This window comes from Protopterus annectens, chromosome 1.part0, assembly GCF_019279795.1.
Source record: "Protopterus annectens isolate FY-2018-M chromosome 1.part0, PAN1.0, whole genome shotgun sequence".
Classification (NCBI taxonomy): Eukaryota; Metazoa; Chordata; order Ceratodontiformes; family Protopteridae; genus Protopterus; species Protopterus annectens.
Window position 1 is genome coordinate 291472578 of NC_056725.1, and position 13413 is coordinate 291485990.

Sequence of the window (13413 nt, forward strand, 5' to 3'; positions counted from 1 at the left end):
TGATAACATCCCCACTCAGGCATTGTGCAAAAACTCACTAAGCTAGGCATCAACCCCTATATCACTAGGTGGGTTGCAAAATGGGTCACAGATAGGACTCACAGTGCGGAAATAGCTGACTCCAAGTCAGACTGTTGAGCAGTCATAAGTGGAGTCCCACAGGGTTCTGTCCTGGGTCCTCTCATGTTTGGTATCAATTTCTCTGAAGTTCATGCCAACAAGAAGGGGCTCTGGCTGACAATGTTTGCAGACAATTGCATGTTGGGAGCTATTATCAACTACCCAAGTAATGTTGGCATCCTACTGAAAGGTCTCACTGAGACCAATGACTGGTGTCAGAGCCATGGCCTTAAGCTCAATGTGAGAAAATGTGTTGTCATCCCCTTTGTGGAAAACCCTGTTCCCATGACTTACCACATTGATGGTAGTCCCCTGAAACAAAGAAGGCGTTATAAGAGATCTGGGTACACAGGTTGACAGCAATGTCTCTTTTGTCCACCACATTGCCACTATGGTCAGAAAGTCCTTCTATGTGGCACATCTCAGTACTAACACATTAGCATCCATGAAGGAAGAAGTCATTGTCCCCCTGTAATCTTCTTGACAGAGTGACACAGTTTGTTTCAGCATATATAGTCTGATGATGTGAGGTAGGTAAATGAAATGTATGTCCTCATTTTCTGACAACAATCATATCATCACAGCAATTTACCAGATAAATGAGAATAACCTGTAAAAAAGACCAGAAATATTTGTGATAAACCTGGACATCCTGAAACAATCCAGCCAGTTGACAGGTATGTAAATTACATTTTGATTCCAATATTGGTGGTACAGAGGTTAGATCCTTTAAATTTCAACAATCTAGATTTATGCCTCTGATGTCTTGTCAGGTGTCTCTATTCCAATCCTCTCTCTTCAAAGATCTACATTATAATTTTCATGGGTATGACATTTTTCATCATAATTTCTCAAAGATTGAACAGACAGCTTTGGAGGATTTGAAAAACAACAAAGATCTGGTCATATTATCAGCTGATAAAGGGGGAGCAGTAGTGCTTATGAATTGGGACATTTATTATCAGGAGGCGCAGAGACAGCTTGGGGATGCCAGGCATTACATGCACATGCCACTTGATCCTACTAACAAATTTAAAGTTGAAATTGATAGGTTTTTATTTCAGGCACAACAGGAAGGTATTATTACACAGTCGGATGTATATCATCTCATGGTCAAGGATCCTAGATCACAATATATCTAGTTCTTACCAAAGATACATAAGGATCCTCATTGTCCACCAGGGAGACCAATTGTTTCAGGGAGGGGGAGTTTAACTGAGTCCTTGTCTGAATTTCTTACTCTTTATCTCAAACCTCTCCTGGTTCATATTAGACCACGTATCCAGGATACCACCCAATTTCTAGGTATTGTCTCCGATACTCAGTTGGAGCCAGGTTGGCTGCTGTGCACATTAGATGTGACCACCCTATATACCAATATTCCACATTGGGCAAGGCTATTGGGCCTACAATATTGGTTGGATCAACGTGCTCTATATCCACCAGGTTTTAACACCCTTTTGGTATGTATGACTGAACGTGTCCTTACAAAAAATGTGTTTTATTTTCATGGACAATGCTATTGGCAGTCACAAGGCACAGCTATGGGAGCATCTTTTGCCCCAATATATCCATATTTGTTTAAGGCCTACCTGGAGACCAAACTGATGTATAATCCCAATCATAACATCTATCTGGGGGAAATAGATATTCGGAGATGATACCTAGATGATTGTTGGTTGGTATTGAAGGTGGATGTAGCTCACTTTTGGAGTTTGTGGAATATATTAATCAAAATAAATGGGGAATTGAATTCAAGGTAAATTTTGACTTGAAGCAAATCACCTTTCTGGATGTGACCATCACCAGCAATGAAGATAATACTTTGAGTACGCAAATATACAGGAAATATCTCCAGTATAATTCTTTACTCCATGCTAGTAGCCTCCATCCACCTCATGTGATACGTAATATCCCCAAATCTCAATTTTTGAGAATAAAACATATTTGTTCTGATAATAATACCTTCCATAAAAACAAATTTGATTTAGCAAATTGATTTCACAATAGGGGATATAAAGTGGGCAATATTGTTATGGCTAGTAATTGGGCATCTACACAAGATAGGGAAGATCTCCTACAATATCAAAATTAGGATAAGACATCAGAGGATCACGATGTTTTGAGAATGGTTACCACATATGGATGTAACACTAAATCTTTCATGAGCATTATCCATAAACATTGGAACATTTTGTTGTCAAACCCAAAATTAGCTTCTAAGGTAGGTCAGAGATGCTTCTTCTCCTTTAGACAGGAAAAACATTTAGGCTCACTTTTCAGCCATTATAAACATACCTCCCAGGTCTCAGCTGGACGTAGACAACAAACATTAATGGATGATAAATTATGTGATACTTATCCATGCGGTCATTGCACACACTGCTAGAGTTTTCAAAATCAAGGAATTTACCAGTCCCAGTACTGATAGAGTTTTTGATATAAGGTTTCTGGCCAATTGTGGTTCAGATTTGGTGGTGTATTTGGCCTCCTGTCCTTGTTCAGCCTTTTATGTGGGTCAGACATCTAGACCATTACGCATCAGGATCTCGGAACATATGAGTGACATAAGGAATCATAAACTTTCTAGTGCACTTTATAAACATACACTTAAACATCCCTCTGTCACTTTTTATTTTACTGTCATTGACAAAGTTACAGGGGATAGGTCCCTTAAAAGTGGTTGGCACACAATTTTAAATAATAAAGAAAGAAAATGGATAATCAAATTGGGTAGCCTTTTTAGCACTGGTTTGAATGAACATCTTTAAATACATCCTTAATAGGAATCATTAAGCACTAATGATTTGATTGGTATGTCTTTAATATGATATATATACTGCTGCTCTGATGTGATTTCTTTTTTTTCATTTTGGTTTATGCACTGAAGAAGGCTAATACAGACGAAACTGGTTTGCTTGTTTTTTACAGGGCACTTTTGTGCTTGACTTGGTGGGTTTGACACTCCTAGTTGTTTGGACATGTTTATTTAATACATTTATATATTTTTTGACAACTTCCATTGGTGCTGGCCCTATTTCTTATGTCACCTACAAAAGCCATGCTGCCGCCTATGCAAACCAGCTCTATCCCTGTAGTACACAGAAAGTGAGAGAGAGAGAGAGAAAGAAAGAAAGAAAGAAAGAAAGAAAGAAAGAAAGAAAGAAAGAAAGAAAAGAAAACAAATAAAAACAAAAACCGGAAAAGGGAAGAAAAAAAGAAAAGGTAACTGGCACATGTAAGCATGCAATTGAATGTAGTACTTGGTCTGTAATAATGGGAAATATGATTTTGAAGAATATATGTCCCAACAAGACTTGCTGTACTAATGTCCTGCTGAACAGCTGCTATGGCCATAGCATCCTGCCCTCACTGCAGTGGAAGAGATCACAGCCATACCTCTCAACTGTACAGATCTTTAAGAATGTCTAGATCTTCACATCATAGTTTTTTGTCCGGTCCATCCAGAAATCTGTGCATTTCTGGAAAATCGCTGAGGATTGAAGTCATCAAATGTCAAACACATGAGTTTATGACTCCACATCCTTAAGAATATTCACAGTAATGCAAAATGTATTATTCTGCAAACTTCCTAAGTTTGTAACAGGAATATTTAAGGTCTGGCCCTATTTATCCCCCCATCATTTTAGGCTTTGCCCAGATGTGATGCTCTAAGAGGTTGCGAGGTAGGACCACAGCTCAGGAGCCTGACTTACCCTGGGAAAGGACAGCTTACATATGATAACCGCTGGGGTGTCTGTCAAACAGTTGTGACTGTGCCACTGCTAGGCCAGTTAATGGGACATTTTCCATATCCATGTTACCTGTGATTATGAGTATGACACGTTTGTATTGTAAATATAAGAGACCTACATAGGGCATATGCATAGTAAAATACTGTTGCAGACATGTGTGTTGAACTGCATGTGATATATTGAATTAATAACATTCAACTGTACAGTGTTCTGCTGGACAATAAGCACATTTGTGACTGATATCTGTAGTCACATACACATATACCTGTCTTGTGTCAGCCAAACCACTGGCAAGTCTGTGAGCAATGACAATATAACATAATAGCCTACTTATGACTGTTGGACATCTGCCAGGTTATCACAGTGATGTCAAAGCCTACTGTGCAATCAACTTACTAATGTATGGTGCAGCTATATTAATATAGTATCCCTTTTGTCACCCATTTATGTGTGCCATTTTCCAGACATTCTGCTATAACAGGTTGAGAAGTATGATTGAGCAGCAAGACTGTAAATACAGTGTGCCATACTAGCATAACAGAAATGTATACCAGGTATCTCCTGAGCACATATATGTATGCATATGTTCAGCTGGAAGGCACAAAACTAATAACATGGGTTTCAAGCAGTCAGGTACATAGGTTGTGCATGTTGCACATGTGTGTAATATCAGTGTCAGTACATACAACAGACATAAATGTGTACAGCTACTGTTGTTGCATTGACCTAACACTGATATGAGTACTAGGCATGATTATCAGGTAGTAATCGGAGAAGTGTCCAACTGTGTTATAACCCTCTGTCCATGCCTACCACTAACAGCTATATCAACATCTATATACAGTGGATATTACAAGTCTACACACCTCTGTTGGAATGCCAGGTTTGTGTGCTGTATGACAATGAGACCACAGAAAATCATGTCATAATGTTTCTCATCTTAAATGTAACCGCTCACCTGTACAATTCCATTGAAAAACAAACAAAGGTGTTTCTAGGAAGGTGAGCAACTATTGCCAAGTGAAGATGTGCCATGATGTTAGAGTCCAAACCAAGATGAATGAATGCTGTTACCATCTCAAGAGGTGCATACACAACACATCAGTTTAAGGGTGTGCACACTCATTCAATTGGCTTATTGTACTTATTATTTCAATATGCTTTCACAGACCAGATTGTTATGTATCCAATTGAATTGTATAGACTATAGGTGACATTAAAGGTGGGAATTGTTTGGAAATGAGTTATTGTGGTGTCATGTTTCAATTGCACAAATACCAGACATTGTAACAGGAGTGTGTACACTTTATATCCACTGTAGCTATATGGACTTAGCAGTACCTGACCTGTATGACCAGCCTCCATCAAGGTAGAGTAATCCCCTTTGGTGGACAGCAGCAATACACCAACCACATAATAGGTTGCTATATTGGCTGTACAGCTGTACAGGGACACATAGGTGCAGGCAACAACTTGGAAGCAAGTCCACCTCTATTTCAGCAAGCATGTAAGTTCACAGGTGACTTCCTGTAAGGCTGACTATGACTACAAATTAAAGATATCCACACCACCAAGGATGATTGCAACCATATCTCTACATATGTTGTCAGTCTCAGAAGCAGCAACACAATTCACCCTGTACTGGGGGTAAAGCACACCTCATACACACATGCCATGGACATAGGCAACCTGCATCAGACAGGTTAGGTGGGAACATTGCCACCTTGCTCACCCTAGTTGTATGGGGGAGATATGCACATCAACCACACTCCTCCCCTGAGCAATGGTGAACATGTACATATTGTCTACTGATGGCAACAACAGCAAATCTCCATGGGGTATAATAACATCACTGTCTGCCTCCTACATGAACTCAGGCATGTGCTCACAGCTCCATCACACACCACAGTCAAACACAGACCTGCCACCATCTACAAACCATCCACATGGAAGATGGCTACTGTCATCCCTCTACACAGAAATGAATGCAATTAAGTATCTACCATTGGGGGGAATAAGATAGCTCAGGGCCAGGAGTATAATGCAGACTACTATAACTATGATAGATTGGAGGGTTATGGTGTAGTTTTGACTATTTGTAAGTAATATTCACTGTTGATGTGCAATTTGACAACTGTATGAGGTCCTGTGAACATTTTTCCTGTTTATGTCTTCCAGGTAACATGCAGAGGGCTCACCTACTGGCATTCTCTGTTGGGGAAACTGACATCATCACCCAATATGTGATTGAACATTATGTCCTGTTATTTGGACAGAGAGCACAAGATGTGCGGGAGAGGACCGCCCTGTGGAATGATCTAGTCCACAGTATAAATGATGCCAGCCCGCACAGCAGAACTTATGAGCAGGTGCAGCATCAGGCCACCGACCTCATCCATCATGCCCGTCAATGGGCTGCTGCTGTACCGGGGGACTGGGTAGCCACAGGTGGGGACCCAGCCATCCAGCCCCTACTCACACCCACTGAGGAGCTCCTTGCCAACCTTGGGGAACCCGCCCAATGCACAAGCTATGAAGCTGAGGAAATCATTGTGGAGGTGAGTTGTAACCACACACTGGATAAGGAGCATGCAGGTAAAGGCCCAGTGGGGATTACTACACTAATGTATCAAACATACATGCATCTGTATGATATCTACATCCATGTGTCAGGTCCGATTGCAGTTGTGGATGGGGGTTTCTAATGCACAGAGGTGCACATCTATGGTGAGGACAGCACATTGTATATTATTAAGGCTAGTATCATAAATGTACAGACATGCTGAATCCATCCTATACCAAGGCTACATGTGAGTCTGCTGACAATACCTCCCTCTCACAACTACCTAGGACCTTCTGGTCTGCATATGGGACAGCAGCCTGAAGCTGGTGTGTATGACATTGTTCTGTTGTTGTCTGGCAATACCCCAGGCATGTGAATGGCATGCAATTTACCATGCACACAACCACCAGTAATAGCTATATTGCATTATGTAATAGCTATATTGCTTTATGTGCATGTTCACTTGTGGTGGGGTTAACTTTATTGCATCACAGTGGTCACCACTGGGGCCTATTTGCCGTGAATTCAACATTCTTGTAGCATACCTCACAACTTGTCAGTGCCAAGACGTCTGGATAGAGGCCATCAAAAAGGGCTGGACAAATAGCCTAAGGTAGGGACACGTGTGACACATTAGTGGTATACAGTGTATATAAATTGTATACATACCCCTGTTAAGATGCAAGGTGTTCCTGTTACATACAAATTAGGACCACAATATGTCAGTCCACACCTCCTCCAGCCTTTAATGTGACCCATGACATGAACAGTTCACTTGTAAAACCAAGCATCTGGACTTGTGTATTGCACCTACAAGGATGGCCACCTGTTCGGGTGGCAGACGTCATATCAGCATGATGTTTCAGTCAGGTATGATACTTCATGCTCCCATATATGTCAGTACACTCACTGTGGCCTATTTGGCTACAAAATCACATACATGGGCATTGTTAAGGCAAGCAGACCACTTCCGACCATGTATAGGTTGCAAACATCTGGATATTTCAGACACATCTGTACAGAGGACTGTAATATGGTTAAACTTGCTGCATGTGAGGCAGATGCTGTTACCACACAATATAAAGTAATGGCAGCGGGAAGTGGTCACCAGATGTGTATGGTACACACATCAAAATAGTATAAGCCACACAAGATATGATCCTCACACACACACACACAAACAGTTGCTAGTACTGGGATTAGAACTCCTGCCTGTTTAGGTATTTCTACTATAGTGCTATGCAGTTATCAGACACACCACAAAGCTTATACATGTCCACCTACTCCAAAGGTACTTCTTATGTGGATGACATAAACAGGACTACTAAATTGGAGTGAGGTGAAGTGAAAAGGGTAGTACACAAGTAAAAAATGGTGTAACCCACACACTACATGATTCTCATACAAACACATCCAAACAGTTGCCAGTAGGCAGATTAGAACTTCTGCCTATCTAGTTATTGTTCCTATAGTGCTACGCAGTTATCAGACATTCCTTAGAGCGTATGCATTTTCACCTAGTCTAAAGGTACTTCTAAGGTGGATGATATCAATAGGACTACTAGATTGGGGTGAGGGGAATTCTGCAGTGTAGTACACATGTTAAAAATGGTGTAACATACACACTATATGATTCTCACACAAACACCTCCAAACAGTTACCAGTAGGGAGATTAGAACTCATGTATATCTAGTTATTGCGACTATAGTGCTACGCAATTATCAGATGCACCACAGAGCTTATACATTTTCATCTACTCCAAAGGTACTTCTAAGGTGGATGACATCAACAGGACTACTAGACTGGGGTGGGGGAAGTGTGCAGGGTAGTACACAGATCAAAAATGGTGTAATCTACACACTACATGATTCTCACACAAACACATCAAAATAGTTGCCAGTATGGAGATTAGAACTCCTGCCTATCTATTTATTGCTACTATAGTGCTACACAGTTATCAGACAAACCACAGAGCTTATACATTTTCACCTACTCCAAAGGTGCTTCTAAGGTGGATGACATCAACAGGACTACTAGATTGGGGCAAGGGGAAGTGTGCAGGGTAGTCAAAAATGGTATAAGCCAGACAGTACATGATTCTCTCTCTCTCTCTCTCTCTCTCTCACACACACACACACACACACACACACACACACACACACACACACACACACACACACACCTGTCAGTATTGGGATTAGAACTCCTGCCTATCTAGTTATGTCTACTATAGTGTTATGCAGTTACTACACTCACTACAGAGCTTACTGAACTTTTACATGGCCAAGGCTGCTGATAACTGCACAGCTGAGGTAAAGTATTACAGGTGGCAGAAAGTTTGCCTTCAGTTCCACCCTTGCATCATGCTAGTTCTTCCTGTCTTGCACTTCAAATAACATTATGGCTTGGCACTGTGGCACAACTGGGAGCAATCAGCAGTACTCATTCATCACAGAAGTAGCCCCAGTGCTTACTAGTAATGTCCACCCCTTCTGGCATGATTGAAGGGCAGTTTTATGTGCTTTCACCCATTAACCTGGTGCACTTGTCCATTCTAAGGCACTATTGCTACTGCCTCATGTACACAGACAACCCTCCCCTCTAAACTCCAAACACTCAGACCTGTGAGAGTTACCCGTATATCACCCAATGTGGACATATGCACTCTCCAGCAAAGACTGGACTAGCAGGTCAAAGAGAATAAGATCAACACCTGAACCACACCATGTGGAACACATAGCTCACCATGACACCCACTTTGATAGCCATGACATACAGTGAATAGCCACAGACCCACCTTCACAGAGGCACTCAATGGACATTTACCCAAACAGCACATACCAGCAAGACAGACACCCACTCAGACAGCATGACATGGCATATGCCAAGGGACACATATTTAACCTGCACAGTGTGCCCTTCAACCTAAGCTCCTAAGGCTAACTGCCTTGCACAATACAGTGATCATGCATAACTCAATATTGAGGCACACACATATCCCACTCACTAAGTTGAATGTGGAGCAGGTAGCAGCCAAATATCTATCAAATGTCAGCATCCACCACATGACACAGCCAGCCATGGTACTCCACAACAACTACAAGTATCGCTCTGTATCCAGGTGGATGTGAATGACTTGGAACACACCTCTCCAGACTACATGGCAAGAGACATGGTTGAACTCTCTGATTATGTGGTCCAGGTTGGTGTGACAGTAGCCCTAAGCAGTGTATGACCGTCTCACAGAATGATGCTGCAGTACTATCTAGAGATGATTGACTGCAACATTGGCTTACTTGTTTTGTGTCATTCTCAGGGAATCCAGTATATCTCTGCTTGGGATGACATGATTGACAGAATCCAATGACTTGCCACAGATGTCCTACATCTGTCAGCACTGGGTTTCCAGGTACTGGCTAAGTGTCTTGCCACCTCTATGATGACTTAATAGGCAGTGTTCCTAATGTAATTACCACCATAATAGCTAGATATGTATGCAATCTGAGAGTCATGCTGCTCAACAGTAGACATCTAACTGTCAGGATGAAGTCACTCAAAGGACTCGGAATGGAGGACATTAGCATGTCTGCTGTAATGCAGAGGTGGTTCATTGCAGCAGACAGCAGCCCTTCAGTATTAGGCTATAATGCATTCCACAGCTGTCAGCCCCCAAACATGGACCACACCACACCTCCACAGGTATCCCAGCATAATGCATTGGAGATACTTCCATTTCAACTGCCTTGGGGCAATAGTGCAATCCAGACCATAACCTGCTATGGGTCCACATCTATGTCCCTAGACTGTCAATGCACATTCCTCAACACCCTGCCATCTATGATGGTCCAACACAGCACTGACATAGTATGAGACTTCAACTACCCCCTTCATCACCTGGGAAAAGTAGTCAATCGCCAGTACCATGGCCAAACACTTCCTGGGATTCATCATTTCCAGTGCCCTAGACCAGCTCATACTGAACCCGGTAGAGGATGCAACAAACTTGACCTGTGTTGACAATGTAAATATGGGACTGTTGCTCATCCACAGATGTCAATCCCTGCATGGTGAGATCCACACAGGCTGTAATCAACATGGAACTCAACATGTCAGCCACACACCCCACAAAGGTAACCACCTTGCAACACCCCTCCAAATCTGACTTTGCAGCTATGAAAACAGGGGTGGATGACTTCACTGCACCCATGGCAATGGAAAATAGCTGCATGACTGTTGAATCATACACATATGCACTGTACATACAGGCACATGAATTCATGGTACTAGCCTGAGCCAACAGAACCCAGACACTATCCTCCAAACACTGGTAGACAATGTGATGGTTCCCTGCCATTACTAAAGTGTACAACAGAAGAACACTGTTGCAGAGAAAGGTGGTGTCCCATGACTGTTGAACTCCCTTATTAGCCTCAAATACAACTTGGGATCTCTCATGGAATGCCCTACAGGTATCTATGAAGGCAGACATGCAGCAGACACTGACAACAATCACAACAGCCTTTGATAGTTACATTAACAACCTCCACAGCATTAAACAGAAGTGATATGAGTTACTGCACAATGCTAATACCTATCCTGAGACAACAGATATTGGCCACAGTCTTGGCAACACATTCAGTGCCAGCTTTACCCCTGTCTCCCCTGACAAATGAAGTGCTGAGTGAATGTGTTCTCACATGCTGTATCGTGTTTCTGTTCCAGGTGTCTGTGTGTCACCAGGATGTGGCCCTGCAGCAAGACCAAGGGGTATGGCAGTGTGGTAATGCATCCACCATGTCTTAGGCAGGGTACAGCTGTATCTGCATGGATTTCTCAGGTTTGTAACACAGTGATTGTATATTCCTCAAAGATTATAGGGCTGAGGGTTGTACATAGGTATAAGTTGATTTACAACATCTGTTGTATAGAGGAGAATGGTGCATGTTGCAATTTGGACACACCTCCAATTGCTAACAACCACAGCCACAGAAGATATTCATCAACCAAACACACTGAGATTACTATTCACACACACACACACACACACACACACACACACACACACACACACACACACACACACACACACACACACACACACACACACACACACACACACACACACACACACACACACACACACACACACACACACACACACTTGCCAGTACTAAGATCCATAGGTTCCTTGCTTCATAGGTGTGTGGTCGGTGAATTGGCCTGAAGGCTCTACAAGGCCAGCCCAAGGGAATACCCTGGCATCCAGCCACATGACAATAGTCCCCAGTGTGGCTCAGGAGTATAGTCACCAAAGTGGTCCTCAGGGGTGGGTATTGTATTCCCCGTCCACTCATCAAGATTTCTATTGTGGGTGGCCAGTGATGTGCACTGCTTCACATGGATGTGATTTATATTCCATAACATGGACAGTGTCTGGGTTGTGCACCTGTCACACAAGCATGTCATTTAAAGTGTGGAAGTGTGCTTGAGGTCTCTGGGGCATGTTGTGTGGATAGATTGGTATCTTCAGATGTAGCATTCCTGACCTAGTTATGTGAGACATGGCTGTGTAACTGAGATCATTATTGCACCTACATAGAGAGTATGAAACGAGAATTCATTGGAGTTATTGGAGTCTGTCCATACAGGGCATGTGTATAAGGCATGGTATTCCCTTTGTGGGGTATGTTTGCAGACTCTACAGTTGTTGCAGGTGTCCAGTGGGGAACATGGTAAATGGGCCACTGTACACATTTATTGGGCCACTGAGGGGATGGTACAGGGTGACCATGTCCTTTTACTTGCTGGATAACACACACTTAGTCAGGAGATGTAACACATCAAAGTACTTTCTGATGTCAGTGGCACTATTGTAGTCAACAGGCAGCTGACTGTCAACCTGTGTTCCCCATTCTGTTATATCAATGTCACTGTTCAGTGGACTACCACCAATGTATTACTTCATGTGAGCCATGGTGTTACCAAAGGCAATGGCAGCACATCTCTTGGCACTGAGGTAATGTCCAGGGTTCTAACATCAGTCATAGGTGTCAGAGTGGCCTTTGTGCATGATGTCAAACATCACATGGATTGGGAATTGTATGCAAACATTTTCAGCCAGGGTGCCTTTGTGTTCTCCTGCATCTCAGAAGGGTAGATCCCAAACATGAGAAGACATGGGTCCGGACCCTGTGTGACACCAGTCATGTTGGGTCATCAGTCTGACATGGAGTCCACTGCAATCACACCTTGGGTACTATCTGTGAGGCAGTTTGCAGGAGAACTACTGATATAGTGGTTGATGCCTAGCCAAGTGTGTTTGTGTATGATTCCTGGGTGGAGAGTGGTCTCTGAGTATTCAAAGGGTTGCCTATATTGTTAACTATTCCATAGTGTCATATAGTCATAGCACATGGCATTACACATTTAGGGCTGTGGATTGTCTAAACCAACCTCTATGGTGTTTGACAACTGTTGGCCTTGTAATGTGGATATTGGGACATATACTAGGTCATCAATATAATAATTTAGCAAAACCCAACCCTCAATGAATCCTGTTATTATACAATCACACCAACACATGATACTGATGACAGAGACACATGCACTTGCTAGTACTGAGTTTCAAACCCCTACCTATTTATGTATTGCTACTACGGTGTTACGCATTTATCACACATGCCAGAGAGGTTATAGAATGGATGTTGTCCCAAGGTACTTCTAAGGTGAGGAACATCACCAGCCCTTGTAAATACTGAAATTGGGTGATGTAGTGGGTGAGAAATTTCATAAAATACTTTATCCTACACACAAATTTACATTTGCCAGGGGTGAAGTTCAAACCTCTATCTAACTACATTTTCAGACCTTTATGTTACACATTTACCACACACACACCACTGACCTTACATGGTTTAGGGTTGCCAACAGGTACTTCTAAGGTGAATGATATCTGCAGAACTGCTAAGGTAGGG